The sequence below is a fragment of the Sinocyclocheilus grahami genome, unplaced genomic scaffold, assembly GCF_001515645.1.
Source record: "Sinocyclocheilus grahami isolate Dianchi unplaced genomic scaffold, SAMN03320097.WGS_v1.1 scaffold555.1, whole genome shotgun sequence".
Lineage (NCBI taxonomy): Eukaryota > Metazoa > Chordata > Actinopteri > Cypriniformes > Cyprinidae > Sinocyclocheilus > Sinocyclocheilus grahami.
Window position 1 is genome coordinate 972,947 of NW_015505734.1, and position 15,756 is coordinate 988,702.

At 37.3% G+C, this 15,756-nt stretch overlaps 1 protein-coding gene across 1 annotated transcript in view; it reads right to left on the reverse strand.

The window, feature by feature from the left end:
- Positions 1–13,380, reverse strand: part of adgrb1a (adhesion G protein-coupled receptor B1a) — a 112,823-nt gene extending 99,443 nt beyond the window's left edge. The window contains exon 1 of the mRNA XM_016239154.1: positions 12,854–13,380. The gene's annotated coding sequence lies outside the window, so the exon portion shown is untranslated. The remainder of the gene's footprint in view (positions 1–12,853) is intronic.
- Positions 13,381–15,756: the final 2,376 nt, after the last annotated feature.

A 15,756-nucleotide genomic window follows, 5' to 3' on the forward strand; every position in this document is an offset into this window, starting at 1 on the left:
GTGTGGGTGAGCGGTTTGCTGATGTCAACGTTGTGGATCGAGTGGCCCATGGTGGCGGTGGGGTTATGGTATGGGCAGGCGTATGTTATGGACTACGAACACAGGTGCATTTTATTGATGTAAAATTTTAAATGCACAGACATACCGTGACGAGATCCTGAGGCCCATTGCTGTGCCATTCATCCACGACCATCACCTCATGTTGCAGCATGATAATGCACGGCCCCATGTTGCAAGGATCTGTACACAATTCCTGGAAGCTGAAAACATCCCAGTTCTTGCATGGCCAGCATACTCACCGGACATGTCACCCATTGAGCATGTTTGGGATGCTCTGGATTGGCGTATACGACAGTGTGTTCCAGTTCCTGCCAATATCCAGCAACTTCGCACAGCCATTGAAGAGAAGTGTACCAACATTCCACAGGCCACAATCAGCAACCTGATCAACTCTATGCAAAGGAGATGTGTTGCACTGCGTGAGGCAAATGGTGGTCACACTAGATACTGACTGGTTTTCAGACCCCTTGGACCCCCCAATACAGTAAAACTGCACATTTTAGAGTGGCCTTTTATTGTGGCCAGCCTAAGGCACACCTGTGCAATAATCATGCTGTCTAATCAGCATCTTGATATGCCACACCTGTGAGGTGGATGGATTATCTCGGCAAAGAAGAAGTGCTCACTAACACAGATTTAGACAGATTTGTGAACAATATTTGAGAGAAATAGGCCTTTTGTGTACAAAAAAGTCTTAAGATCTTTGAGTTCAGCTCATGAAAAATGGGGGCAAAAACATAAGTGCATTTATAATTTTGTTCAGTATATATATATATATATATATGTAAAAATAAAATAAAAAAATTATTTTATAGAAATGTAAAAAAAAAATAGTATTGTACACTGTATTTTTGTCATTTTCCAGTGGAAATAAACATTCTTAAATCAGGATACATTTATTTAAGATGCAAACTGACGATATAAAGTCTTGTTTGCTAAGAATTTGAACATAATTAAGTTTATGTGTAAAAAAAAAGAACAAACATCTGCCAATACATTTCCCCCCTTTTAATTTTTTTTTTTCAATCTTATTAATAATGTTCAAAAGTAAGTCTATTGCCTCCTAGAATGTAGTACTGAACATTAGCATTTGTTTACTTGTGTAACGTATGTTTCTGATATCACCGAAGGATACACATATATGCATATAAGGGTCCTTCAAATAGAGCATAATTGTGAGTAATTGTGTAGAAAGTTATGGAGATGTTCTGGGCTTGTATTATGCTAATTACTATAACTTTGGACTTCCTAGTTTAGAATAATCCAGATTTATCAGCATTAGAATGAGATAAGAACAAACTGAAGTGTGTGTTGTGAATCCGGTGAACATTTTTCATAAGAATTATTTCTGCATGCAGAAGACTTAGAGAATGAAACCCAGTGTCTCTAATGAATCTATTTTAAGCTCTTTTCATTTCTGGCTAACATGCAGAGATTTGACATCTCAGCCCCTTCATTACCTTCCCTGATTGATTATATACTGTATATGTGAACCAACAGTTCATTAAAGAAATAATTTGTCCTCTTATTCTGCTTTCACATCTTTGTGCTCTTTGTCCATCCGTCCAGAAGATACCCGGTGGCATCATCCCCTCACATGAAAGAAAGCAATTATCTCCTCCCGTACACAACACCCGAGCAGGGGCTTGGAATGGATACTGTGCTGAATACTGACCTAATTGGGTTTCATGCCAGCAGAATTTACAACATCTGTAACTCGGATTATAGTGGTGCCAAACAAAGAAAATTACAAACGTGGCTTTACAAACACTTTTATGGGCTGTTAATGATAAACACATTCATTGCGGCGGTAGTTCGTCACAAAGATTTACAATCAGGGGCTCAGTTAGCTTAAAAGGGGTCCTTTATTTCCGGAAGCAGGGTGACAAAATGAATCAAGCATGGCTGGGAAAAACACTGGCCTCTGTGTGTGTGTGTATGTGTGTGAGTGCATTTCAGTGTGCAGAGAGTGTTTGTGAGAGTTCGGGAGATGAAATGGCTAATCGCTCATAATTCACACATCTCACAGTGGGGCTGTTGCAGATGGCGTTGAGACTGTCCTCTTTTCTCTCCATCAGAATCAATCCCACAGATAATGAGTGCTGTGCGCCTGAACATAATCAGATACATATGAGAGGGAATTGTAGTGAATATCAAATCCAATCAAGCCATATCACGTCCACTGCAAATGAGCCAGACAGAACATTTCGGTTTTAAGAGCAGGGATAAAGGATTCATACCCTGAGGCCGTATGTTGTCAGACTGAACCCACTTTTGCAGGGACCACATTTCATGGGTTTGATTTCATTATTTTCATTCATGTTTCTTTACCTATCCATCTTTATCTGTCTGTCTGCCTGTCTGTCTTTCTATCCATCCATCCATATCTATATAAGATAATCCATCCATCTATTTATCCTTCATCCATCCATTTATCTCTGTCTATAGGTCCATCCATCCATCTGTCTGTCCATCCATCAATATGTATATTTATAGGATTGCTAATCCATCCATCTATAGGTATTTCCATCATTTAATATCTATCCATCCTTCCATCCATCTATATGTATATCTATATGTTTGTTAATCCATTCATCATCATTTAACATGTATCTATCTATCTTTCTATCTTTCTATCTTTCTATCTATCTATCTATCTATCTATCTATCTATCTATCTATCTATCTATCTATCCACTCACCTATATGTACAGTATATCTATGGGTTTGTCAATCTGTCCATCCATCTATTGGTATTTCCATCCATCAATCCATCCATCCAATATACATACAGTATCTCTATCTATAGGTTACCTATCATCATCATTCATCCATCCATCTCTAAGTTACCCATCATCCATCCATTAATCCATCTATCCATCTTTTATTTCCTGTTTTCTTTATGGTTTCTTTCCATTTTCTTTGTTTTTGCTTTTATTTTTAAATTAATTTCTTTCCTTTCTTACATTTGATTTATTTTTATTTTTTATATAATTATTTCTGCTTGACATACAGTACGTACTTCTTTTCCAACATTTTATTTGTTCCTCTACAGCAAACTATTACTCAACAGCTCATGCAACATTGTTTAGCCTCAGAGGAGGACCGCAAGGGCTGAGGTCGCCATTTGGGAAAGAGCCCCAAAAGACACGCTCTTGTTAATTAAAAATTAAAAGCATCCACTTGGTTAGTATTATTGTACAAAGCTCTTGATAGCACATAAGGGATGCAAGACTGAGATCTTGACCCCGGCAGCTGAGAAACTAAATGACCTCACATCATCCTCGGGGTGACATTGAGGCCAAACATTGCATGCTTCTTCTTATACACACAGAGTATGGCTCTCATCAGCTCTATAACAGAACTAACAATCCCACTCTGTTAGCTTGAGTCAGTTCTCACCCAATGACTATAGGGGACATCTGCGGCGGGAGACGAAAGAGGGTGTCAGTTTCCTAAGGACAACCGTAACTAGGAGTATTGCATCATGGTTCTATGGTACACAAAAAAGATATCTGAACTGTTTTTGTGCCTTAGATGTATGACTCTATTATTTGTTTATCTATATTGACCTCAAAAACTTTTAAAACAAATGCTCATGTTTAGATGAAATTTTATACTAAGAGCAAATAAGAATACATTGCATGGGATGGGATTTACTGCCATATATATTCAAGGAGGAACCCCCCCCCCCCCCCCCCCCCACCCCCCCACCACACCGACACTCTGCCAGTGTAAAAAAAAAACACTTTTCCTGCTTAGACCTCCACGACGCAAGCCGCCATGTTCATTCCAGTAGAAATAAAGTATTTCATTAATGTTTTTCTTCCTCACATGGATCCCGGACCACCTAACACCTGTACTGCTAACAAGTATGGCTAAGTTTGTTCCTGCGTGGGAGAGCCCCCCAACCTATCTTGTGGAATAAATGAACACATTCATCCAGTGCTGAGTGGAGCTCTGTCCCCACCACAAACCAAAAGCAAACAAGCCCGAAGCACTGTTCAACTACACACACACACATATTTCAGTAACGTCTCCTCTTCCAGGTAAGAAACAGGTAAGATTTCTGCACTCCAAAAATGGCAAAGTTTTTTTAATTAAATATTTGCATGTATTTGATTTTGTTAAAAAAAATCATATTTTCAAAATGCATTTATTTAAACTGCTTAGAATCAGCATAGATCTGTTCAGTTAAATTTATCGAAACTTATATTAAATTTATTCAGTTAAAATATATGAACAGTTAAAATGTGGCTAGCTGTGGAACAAGCAATATTTAATTAATTAAAATGTATTAGATACAAAAAATGGATTTATTGATTTTTGTGTATTTAAAACACATTCAGTGTATTAGTACTATAAAGAAATCTTACCTGTTTAATTTATGCATGACTGACAAATATGCATCGCATTAAGTTCATTATTTTGTTTGTGTTCAAATGTGTAATCCAAATCTTATATGCATTTCAAATACATAAATCTTAAATGTAGAATATTTTTGGAGTGTAATAAGGAATAATGTGTATCTTTAACTCACCTTGACTTGATCTCATACTCAACCACACCTGTGATCCATTCCATTCTCTGTGTCTCTCTTTCTCTCTGTCTATAGCCTACTGACCTCACGGCTGCTCTAGAGAAACAAGCGCACGAGTGTGTTTGTAGATACGTGGGACTGACTGAGGGTGCCCTGGGAGTACAATGTCCATCCAGTGATAGAGAGCCGTGGCAGACCTCGAGAGAGAAAGTGAGTTTGGGTGTGGGAGTGTGTGTGCGTGAGAGAGAGTGTGGGAGCTGAAGGGACCCATTGAGCTGGGGTCCCTCGCCTCTGCCTTCATTAACATGCAGATGGGAACAGCTGTCGACACTTTGCTGTGACGGCTGAAATATTTACGACTAGCTGTTTACTGAAAGACTCTCGGACTGACTAGCCCACGAGTCCGTCCCTCGCTGTTTCTCTTTGTCTTCAAGTTATCTGTACAGATAACTGGACTTCTCTCCACACATCCGTTCTGAACGTGACGGTCTCGTTTGGTTTGATAATGGAGCGTTTGAGTGACAGCTTTTAATCCGGCCCCCTCTCTAATGATATTTGCTTTACATCTCCAGCTATCAAAATGTCACAGGCAGATTTACACAAGGCCGGTCGACCAAACAAAGCTTATTTCACCCCAGCACTTGAGAGAGAGAGAGGAAATCCATATCTACTACAAATCAATTGCAGGAAATTTACGAGCTTTACCTACAGGCCAACGGTGGCTAACATCTCACTACGTGGAAATGAATAAATGAATACATAAAGAGGCAGATGGATATTGAGAACGGAACGGCGGATACGGAGGCAGAGAGTGAGCTCTGTCGCAGGGTCATTGGCACTGGTACGCAGATGTCTAACAAACAAAAAGTCGATGAGTGTGTTAACATTACGCTCACTGGATAATTACAATAATCGCTTGCTGAGCTGATTGCGGTGCCATCGAAGCAATAAAAGTTTAAGGAATTATCCCTGCATTGTCTTTCTCCATCTTTCTCTTTTGCTATTTGTCTCCACTCTGCCCTACGCAGCCTGAGAGGCCTGCCGTGGTTGCTCATCACAAAACTAAATAAAACACGACAGACCTTCAGGGCACAATTACCCAATGTCAACAATTAGCTCTCCGTGCAAACACTTCACAGAGGGGTCTCCGAAGGCACGCATATGTCCATATGGAGCCCCAAGGAACTTGTATACTTAACCTCACTTTAAAAAAATACTGAGCCAATGCCATTTCGGACTTTCAAGAGAGTTTATTTTCTAGCAGCAAAATCTCCCTACTTTAAACTATTAGTAAACATTGTTCAACATTGTACACTAAAAAATGCTTTGTTAAATACAACCCAGTGCTGGGTAAAATAGGGACAAACCCAGCAATTGGGCTGTTTCGACCCAGCGGTTGGGTTACTACCCAGAAGGTTGGGTTAAGCATTTAACCCAACCGCTGGGGTTTCTAAATGTTCTTGGTTGCTGTAAATGAAGGGTCAAATGAATTATTTGAAATGAAATCACAAAGGAGCAGAGCGCTTGCCATCTGTGATATATATCATATATTTCTCCTCATCTCTGTAGTGTTCTTTCTATCTTTTAACCTTTTGTTTAACTGACTCATTTTATGTTTTTAAAGTCGGCATGAAATGGAAATTGTGCTTGTCTTCTTTTGTCTAGTGTGATATAGTAACTTATATGCAAGTGAAACACCTTCCTAAAATAGGTAGGAACTTGATTTTATCAAACAAATTAATTATATATATATATATATATACAGTGGGGAAAAAAAGTATTTAGTCAGCCACCAATTGTGCAAGTTCTCCCACTTAAAAAGATGAGAGGCGCCTGTAATTTTCATCATAGGTATACCTCAACTATGAGAGACAAAATGAGGGTCATAAATTTGATTGTGATTACCTCGTGAACTCCAGAAATATGTAAATGTATATGTGAAAAATGTATATGTGAATGGTCCATCACTATCTCTCTCTTCACAGAAAATGCACAACAACATGGCATTGGAAACCACTCCAATTCAATTATGTATCAGATAAAAAAAATAAAAAAAAACTCAAAGCACAGTCCTGCAAATGTTTGCCAGGCTAATTTTCACCTTATAAATAGTGAGAACACTATCACAGCTTATTCACTAAGCATGTGCTTAAAGGACATATGCTACACTATCTTCTCATTAGAAGAACAGTGGCATTATTTGATGCTTTGCTGAGAGAAGAGGAGAAAAATAAAATGTACAGTGTGTAGGGGTGGTTTGATTGTGACATCCATGTGGACGCCATTGAAACAATGAAACGCCTCTGTGCACAAGCATTTGACATTTAAAAATATGAATATGCACATAGCCAAGAACAACTTTCCATCATCATGCTCTAGTCGTACTCTGCCATCTATAATTAGCTGACAAAGGTACCATACAGCTCCGGCGTCCTCACACATTGTGTCATCTGCCATCCTTCCACTGCTGGAGTTTCATTGTATAATTTAGGCATACAAAAATAACTAAACACACACACAGACGTGTGTGAGAAAAGCGTTCTCAAACAAGGTGTTTCCCTCCCTGAAGCAATCACAGTTTTATTTTGAGCTCAGATATGGGAGATCGCAGCTTCATGGAGAATCACCATCCAGCCTCCCTGACTCTGCACTCAGTCAAGACACAAAAGCCTCACCAATTTTCCATTCTCTTCACCTTTATGTGGGCCGATGGCCGGTGAACGAGTCAATGAGCATGTTGATTTTGGCACCAAGAGTTTTAGATTGGAAATGTGCACGTGTGATCTCAAAATTTCAAATCAAATGGCCGTGTTTTATTCTCCTTATTTTCTTTCTTTTTTCTTTTTTGTGCATGTCTTGAACTTGCCAAGAGTATCATTGAACTAAGATACAATATCATACATATTTTATTGTTTTTGATATATCTGTTAATGTTTTTAACATTCAGAGTGAGATATACATTAACATGCCCCTGTGTTTCGCTTGCTTTTCTAGAATGCATGTATTTTCTGACCAATAAGGGTGATTTATTTTTATTATTATTATTAATAATAATAATAATTTTAATTTTATACAATGCTTATTTGCTAAATAGAAACTGTTAATGAAATAGTGACATAAAATACAGTAAAGCAGTGATATTGTGATATATTATTACAAATTAAAATACATCTGTTTTCCATTCATTATTGGTGCTCAATTATTAATAATGGTTCTTCTTATTAAAACAGTTTTTGTGTAAATTGTGATGCATTTATTTATTTATTAATTAATGAATAGAAAGTTCAATTAACAGCATTTATTTGAAATAGAAATCTTTTGTAACATTGTAAATGCAGCATGCATTTTTTTGACCAATGAGGCTGATTTCTTTCTCTTTTAAAAATGTAAAAGATTGACGATTTATTAAGATAAAATTGGACGTTTCAGTTAGTTTGGACACACTTCCGGTTTAAGCCTCACCCACATCCGAATCTCATAAAGACCATTTTGTCTTTGCAATAAATACAAAATGGCTTCACTGTGCATCCATAATACACACTCACATTTACTCTTTTACACTTAAGCGACCAAAGTTGCATCATGCGACACACCCAAACCGAAACAAACACACACAGTCTCAAAGCCATCTGTGCAGCGTTTGAAAAGCCAGTCATTAATATACTTTAATGGCAAGGACCTCAGATGGGATGCTGGGAACTGTGTTCTTCTCGCCGCCTCATTCCAAGCCTGCTATCCTTGTCTCTCAGCTCTCTGTCTAAGATTCATTAGGCAGGAGCACAGCCTCTGATTTAGACCCTAATTAGAGAACGAATGGCCAAATGCACGATGTTCCAACCCTGAACATTGTGCTCAACGAGGATGGTCAGGGGCCACATGCTCCTGTGCACAATCACACCACTAATCGGCTAGCACCTTGCAAACATACCGACCTCATTCCTTCAACACCTGCCCCCCTCTTCGTACCAACTACATCACAGGAGGTCAAAATAGTCAGCAACCTATAGTATAATGGATCTATGCAGCATCACGGAGCCTTGATTGGACTCATAGCATAGGATGTCAGAGCCATGGTGTGGCCACATTGAGTGTGGTGCTCATGTGGGCAACGCAGGTTAAGGTTTGGCCTGTAATGTGTCCCAGTTCTACTCAAATATTTCCAATTAATCTCTCCTGCACCGGTCAAAGGTTTAGAATATTTATGATTTTCGTATGTGTTTGAAAGAATTCTCTTATGCACACCAAGGCTGCATTTATTTGATCTAAAATACAGTAAAAACAGTAATATTGTGAAATATTATCACAATAAAAAAATTCAGTTTTTTTATTTGAGTATATTTTAAGATGCAATTTATTCCCTAGTTTTCAGCAGCCATTACTCCAGTCTTCTCTTCTGTCACATGATCCTTCAAAGTTAATTCTAATAAGCTGACTTGGTACTCAATTATTAATGCTCAGTTAGTAATGGTTCTTGTTATTTTAAATGGTGAGAGTTTTTGCTGCTTAATGTTTTTGTGGCTTTTTCATGATACTTTTCTGAATAAAAAGTTTTATGAACAACATTTATTTAAAAATAGAAATCTTTTGTAACATTATAAATTAAATGTATTTTCTGTCACATTAAATCAAATTGATGTACAATTGATTTATATATATAAACTGTTCTTTTAAATTGCAAAAAATATTTCACAGTATTACTGTATTTTACTGTATTTATGATCAAATAAAGAGACTTGTTCAAAAACAATTACAACTATTATACAACTACAATAACTATTAGTGTATAATATATATATATATATATATATATATATATATATATATATATATATATATATATATATATATATATATAAGAGATATAATATATATATATATATATATATATATATATATATATATATATATATATATATATATATTATTGTGGATTTATTGAATGAGACATCAGAAGATGGTGATGACTGCATGCTTTCATTGTTTATTGACTGTCATCAAACTGTGTATTGAATTTCCTTCCAAGTCTCTCTTTACGAAAAGCCACAAACACTATTTTTAGTACATGAGGTGATGTGTAAACCAAAGCCGTGAGCGTGTGAAATGTTTCTGTATATGTTGGGAACAGGAACCTGTCACAAACAGACTAGTCGAGAAGCTTATGCATGAGATGTGGTGTGGCTGTGCTCTGTGACTTCTGATGCATGTTGGCTTGACGAGGAATGGTGGATAAGAAAGGGATAACCTATACGAAAAGAGGAAGTGAACGACAGAATAAGGATGTACAAGTGAAAAACAAAAGGGGGACATCTAGGTTAAAAGGCATGCATGGCTGCCCTCCAAAAAGCCAATAGTGCCAGCTTGCCCAATTCCACCCCAGCACATGATTCAGAATTATGCTGTCAGCCTACTCTGGCATGATCTATTTTTATTCTCAATGTATCATCCCTACTCCTTTCCTCAGATGAAGAAAACACAGCCATCCAAATATCTGTGGCCACAGGGCAAGCGCTGTGTTCTATGTTTGCCTCTTAAGCTCAAAACTCCCTGGAGATTCACGGCAGACATGTATCTAAAAGAGGCAGTCGGGCGAAACTGATATGACTGTGTCTTTTAGATTTAACACAAAGATTGTGACATGCATATTTCACCGAAATTAATCAGAACCATGACATTTTTTTTCTGTGGTGATGTTACAGAAAGAATTTTTTTATTTTTTTATTTTTTTTATTAATACAACTATTGAGAGCTCAGATCATGTGGTTTATTTTGTTATTTTTCTTATTATTTATATTATTAATATTTTTTTATAATATTAGAAATATTAATATTATTATTAATATCATTAATACTATTGAGAACTCAAATAATTTTTGTTTTTATTATTAAAATGATCAATATTATTCAGAGCTAAAATCAAAGAGTTATTTTATTGTTTTTATTATTAAAATTATTAATATTAATGAAAGCTCAAATCATATGGCTTAATTTATTATTTGTATTATTAAAATTATTATTATTATTATTATTGAGAGCTTAAATCATATGATTTTTGCTTTTTATTATTAAAATCATCAATATTATTGAGTGCTCAATTCAAATGGCTAATTGTATTGTTTTTTATTATTAAAATTATTTATATTGTTGAGAGCTCAACTCGTATGGCTTATTTTATTATCTTTCCTTATTACAAATTATTAATATTTTATATAATTTTAGCTCAAATTATGTGGCTTATTGAAGAAGGCAATCAGGCATCTGAAGAATCCCAGACTTACCTTCAAAAAAGGAGATCAGAGGGGACATGTCTTCAGATCAGAATGTCATAGACTTAGAAGTGGGTCTTTAAACTCAGGCCATTCAGTAACACACTAGAAACTTCCTAGCCACTCCCTAACAACCAGCCAGAACACCCTAGCAACCATATAGCAATGTGCACCAGCCATATCTTTGCACCAGGATATCACAGACACACTGAGGTGGGCTCTTTTAACATGGGCCAATGATCTGTGGGCCCTGGGTGTACTGTTGAGAGGCACATTTTGGCAGCGAGTTTCACTAATATTATTTCACCGCTTATTATTATTATTATTATTACTTAATTTGTATTATGTATCTAATCATTCATAACCATTTTGCTTTGGTGATGATGATAAAATATATTTTTGTAGGTATTTAGTTTTGAGTAGAGCACACAGGTCGAGCAGCATCATAACCTGTTGTTGTGGAGCTCGGCTGTGTGCTTCAGACGGGCTGAGGTCGCGTGTGCTGCAGTCAGAGGCTCTGGTGAGCCTGAAAGTGCGCAGTGAGGCATCTCCTGCTCCGTAATCGCCGTTTATTCCCCTATTCCCACGGAGGGAATTGAGCGCTGGCACAGTCCCCCCTACTGTACAAACACGGAACTTCTACTCACTCACCATCAGTAACTCTCCTCCAAACACTAGCACACCACATCTATTATTACCAAACGAGAAATCTCCATACTGTCGGTGTGTAGCTAATGGCGCACGTAGCTTGCTTTAGACTTTGCAAGCAGCATATGGTAAGACAGTTTAATAGAAAGAGAAAGAGAGTGAGAGTCGAAAAGAGAGCCGGCAGTTGAGTCATTGTTCATGGTTTTATGTTGTATATTGCAAGTATTATTTTAGTAAGACTGCTGGCGGCTTTGTTATTATTTATTGATTTTTCTTAAATATTTTAATTTATTCACTGGTGATGTTGCATGTAGGAACGTGCAAATCAAGTATTTTGCCATTTAAAGAGGGCGAGATAAAATGAAAGTTTGCCTTTTATTCTCATTGTTCAAACGAGACATCACTGAACCGGACAAAACACGAGCTCTCTACCTTTTCTTTCGTTCCATGTGGTGCTGAACGCTGCACTGGCTCTGCATCGCAAGTGTTTTGCTATGTGACAGGTTCTGTAATAATATTTAAAGTGGACTATATGTCACATATCTGTTATATCACATAGAAATGCTCCAAACGCATCAAAATAACCGAATGCAAGAGCAATACAGGCAACGTGTTGTATGGTAACCAACACGAAAAAAAAGAGAGACAGAGACAAAAGTTGTGAAAAACAACTGTATTATGTCGCGAAAATCTTAACTTGAGGAAAACTTTGCTCCAGGTTAATGTTGGAAACAGTTTTGCGAGTATTAGGGCATGTTTGTCCATTTATGTAGTGTAAGGAAAGGAGACGCGAGACAGAAAGGTATAGGCTATTCCCATTCCACAAGGGAGATCCGAACAGCAACTATTGCGCACGATGTATAACCAGTGTAAAGCTAAAATTGTCAAATGTTTTTGTTCTGAGATCATGTTCTTATGTCAAAACTGTTTGTCCACTGGGACGCTGGACTGGTCAACACCGCAGTTTGGTACCTTGGAGAGCGAAAGCTGTCTGACGAGAACGCCAAGCACAGATATATGCATGAGTTCAGAAATCCTCTACAAACTGAATTATACAGATTTGTCGTGCCATTATCTGATGTAACACATTTACAAAGAGTAGACAACAGATGCAACAGAGTTGATGAGAATGACCCCAGTCTCCATAAGTGCGTGCGTAGAACGAGATATCACTCAATTATTGTTGACAAGACATAATTGATACGAGACTATGGTTAAATTAATGAGTATATTATGATGTGTAAGCAAACGCATTTCATTTAATTACCATGTCGAGTGGAGCTGAAATTGGGAAAATGTAGGGCCCCTAATCACATTCTAGATAGATCATAATGAGGGTTTACCTCCAAAAAGTTGCCATGTCCCATCTGCTTGTCTGCACATTAAAAGCCTTCGACTATTCCTCCAACTTGTTCAGAATAAGTTCGGTGTATTCATTCTTTCAACAGGCAATATCTGTTTGAACAATGACACAAAAGAAGGTCTGTTTGCTCCAGTGGAAGAGAGGTGCCCGAAAAAAGCAACAAGCATCCATAAATTCACAGCGGATCCTGTTAATGTGTGTCTGTTCTGTCACTTCTCATAATGTTACTCTGTTCCCCAAATGTTTATTATTTAATCCAGCCCGCAAGTAGTAATGGTTGTCCAGTTTTCCGGATAAAAAGTCCTGAAGTGGTGTGTGAAGGCTCCAGGGAGGTATGCGGTGAGTGTAGCCCAGGCTCGGGTCGGGTGTTCTCTCGGTGCGTGTCGAGGCAGTAGGAGTCTTCCTCTCCTCGCCCGCTCTGTCCACACAAACTGGATCCAGTGTTTGAAGGCAGGCAATTGGGCACTAAAGCATATATCCTGCAGCCCCCCCTTGTGGAGCAACAGCATTGCGTGGGTCACATCAGAATGAAGGAGACACAACGATGAGAAAGTGAAAACGAAGCGCACAGAGAGAAAGGACAGAGAGAGAGAGCGAGAGAGAGAGAACGCGCAGTTGTTTAACCCATTCAGGGCCGATTATAAAAAAATAATTATAATATATTATATGTGAATAAATTCTTTATACATTTAGTTCGAAAATATATGTATATAAAAATATGACGTGTATATATATATATATATATATATATATATACATATATAATTTATTCGTTTTCAATTATTGTATTTTTGTTTTCAGTTATGTTTAAATGAGTTTTTCATCACTTCTGTGAGACATATTTAAAAAAAGACGGAATCTACCTCACTAAAGTGTCACAAAATGTCACTTTTATGGATATTTATGAAATTATAGTGAGGAAGCGTGCAATAAGCGACGTCAATTTCCATGTAAATTGCAGATATTCGGCGCCAAACCACCGGAGGTGCGCTTGGAAAACGCGGTTCAGCTGCTCACGGTTTCTCCAGCGTTTGGCTCGTGGGCGGCCTCCTGCTCACCGCGCGCGCTCGAGCTGGAGACTCTGGGTTCTCCAGCTCGAGGGCGGGGAGTGGGAGGCTTCTGATGCTGAAGCTGCTCCTCATGGAACCGATCAGAATCTAACAGAAGCGGGGAGAGCAATATTACGCAAAAACATGTCGTCATGGAACCAGGCGCCGCTTTCCTGTTGCGCAAAGGATGCAAATGATCAGCTGGCATTCAGGGCAACCTGTGCCATTTAAACATGGGGAAGTGTGAAATCTTTGCAACATAATCTGTATAAGACCAGAATTATGCAATATAAAAGTGATGAATTATGTGTTTTTCTAAAGCACGTGCTCTAAAGTACCTTGCAGGTATGTTGCCAAAGAAAAAAAATATTTACTGTATATATAACACTGTTGTCTTTTTGTCCAATCATCAACATTAAACTTTTATGTTCATATTCCAATAACTCTTTATTTATTTGAGTTTTGGCCTAGCCTAGCCTCAAACATCCACTCTGGGAAAACCCTCTGATGTGAGATGTGAAAAGAAGAGCTTGCAGAAACACACGTATGTAAAGGTTTCCTGTTCTTTTTTCATGAGGTACAATAAAATACAAATACTCAATTTAGAGCATTTTTCTTTTTGTGTTTCACAGAATAAAGGTCGGTTTGGAATAACATGTGGGTGATTAAATATTGATCAAATTTAAGTTTTTGGGTGGATAATTCTATACAAATCCCCCATAAATCACTTTGGAATTAATTGATCTACTTTACCTTTCAGATATAGATCTACCAGTACTATCTTATTTTCCACCATGTGTTCAGATGTCCTGTACAAATGTGTCACCTTAATGTTCAAATAACTCAAAATAAACAAAAAACTATTATTTATTTCAGTTTCACCCTTGGCTTCGACATCACAACTGGGAAAACCCTCTGATGTGAGTCTGAAGGAGAAAAATGTGTTTCCATGAGCAGGAGCATGAGTAAAGGTTTCTTCTCACATATCCACATAAATAGAGAGATTCACTGAAATGCATACATTTGTAATGTCAGCTTCAATCCCCTGCCCCAACCCACACAAATCTATATACACTTTCAGCTCACAGCATCTGCATTATCAACCATTATGATTTATTCACCATATTACCATAAATTTGTCTCTAAACTATTTTACATATCCAAACACAGCATCTTACACCTCTTTCACATGCATATTCTGATAGTCCACTTGAATGAGCGATGCCTAAAATAGCTTAAAGAAAAAGGCGCTGCTGATGTTGTGCCTCCACAATAATTCTCCATCCTCGCATCACGTCAATACTTTCAGATAGTTATTGTGTGGCTCCTTATTTAGTCTAAGCTAAAAATGGAAGTGTACTGTGAAAAACATACACTTTGGAAAGGTTCGCCTTAGATGTGCCAGTAAATGGCTCTAAGGACTCTATCTATCTATCTATCTATCTATCTATCTATCTATCTATCTATCTATCTATCTATCTGTCTGTCTGTCTGTCTGTCTGTCTGTCTGTCTATATTTTAATTCAAGGATTTTTTAATGCTTTTTTCAAAACTTTTGGACAAGATCTTGTTTTTTTTTAACTCTTGCTTCATGGTTATATGCATTTCTTTGAATATCAGTTTGTTTTAATTATACTACTTTAAATTCAAACTGAAATTGTGCATCTTGTATATGAATTCTTTGAATATCAATTCATTTTAATTATACATTCAAATGTAATTCTTCATCCACAATTCAAATGAACTCCAGGAATTTAAACGGCTTTCTGAATTCAATTCTGAAAGACGTACAATCCTGTTGGTGGGATGCCAGCATCCAAAAAAAAAAAAAAAA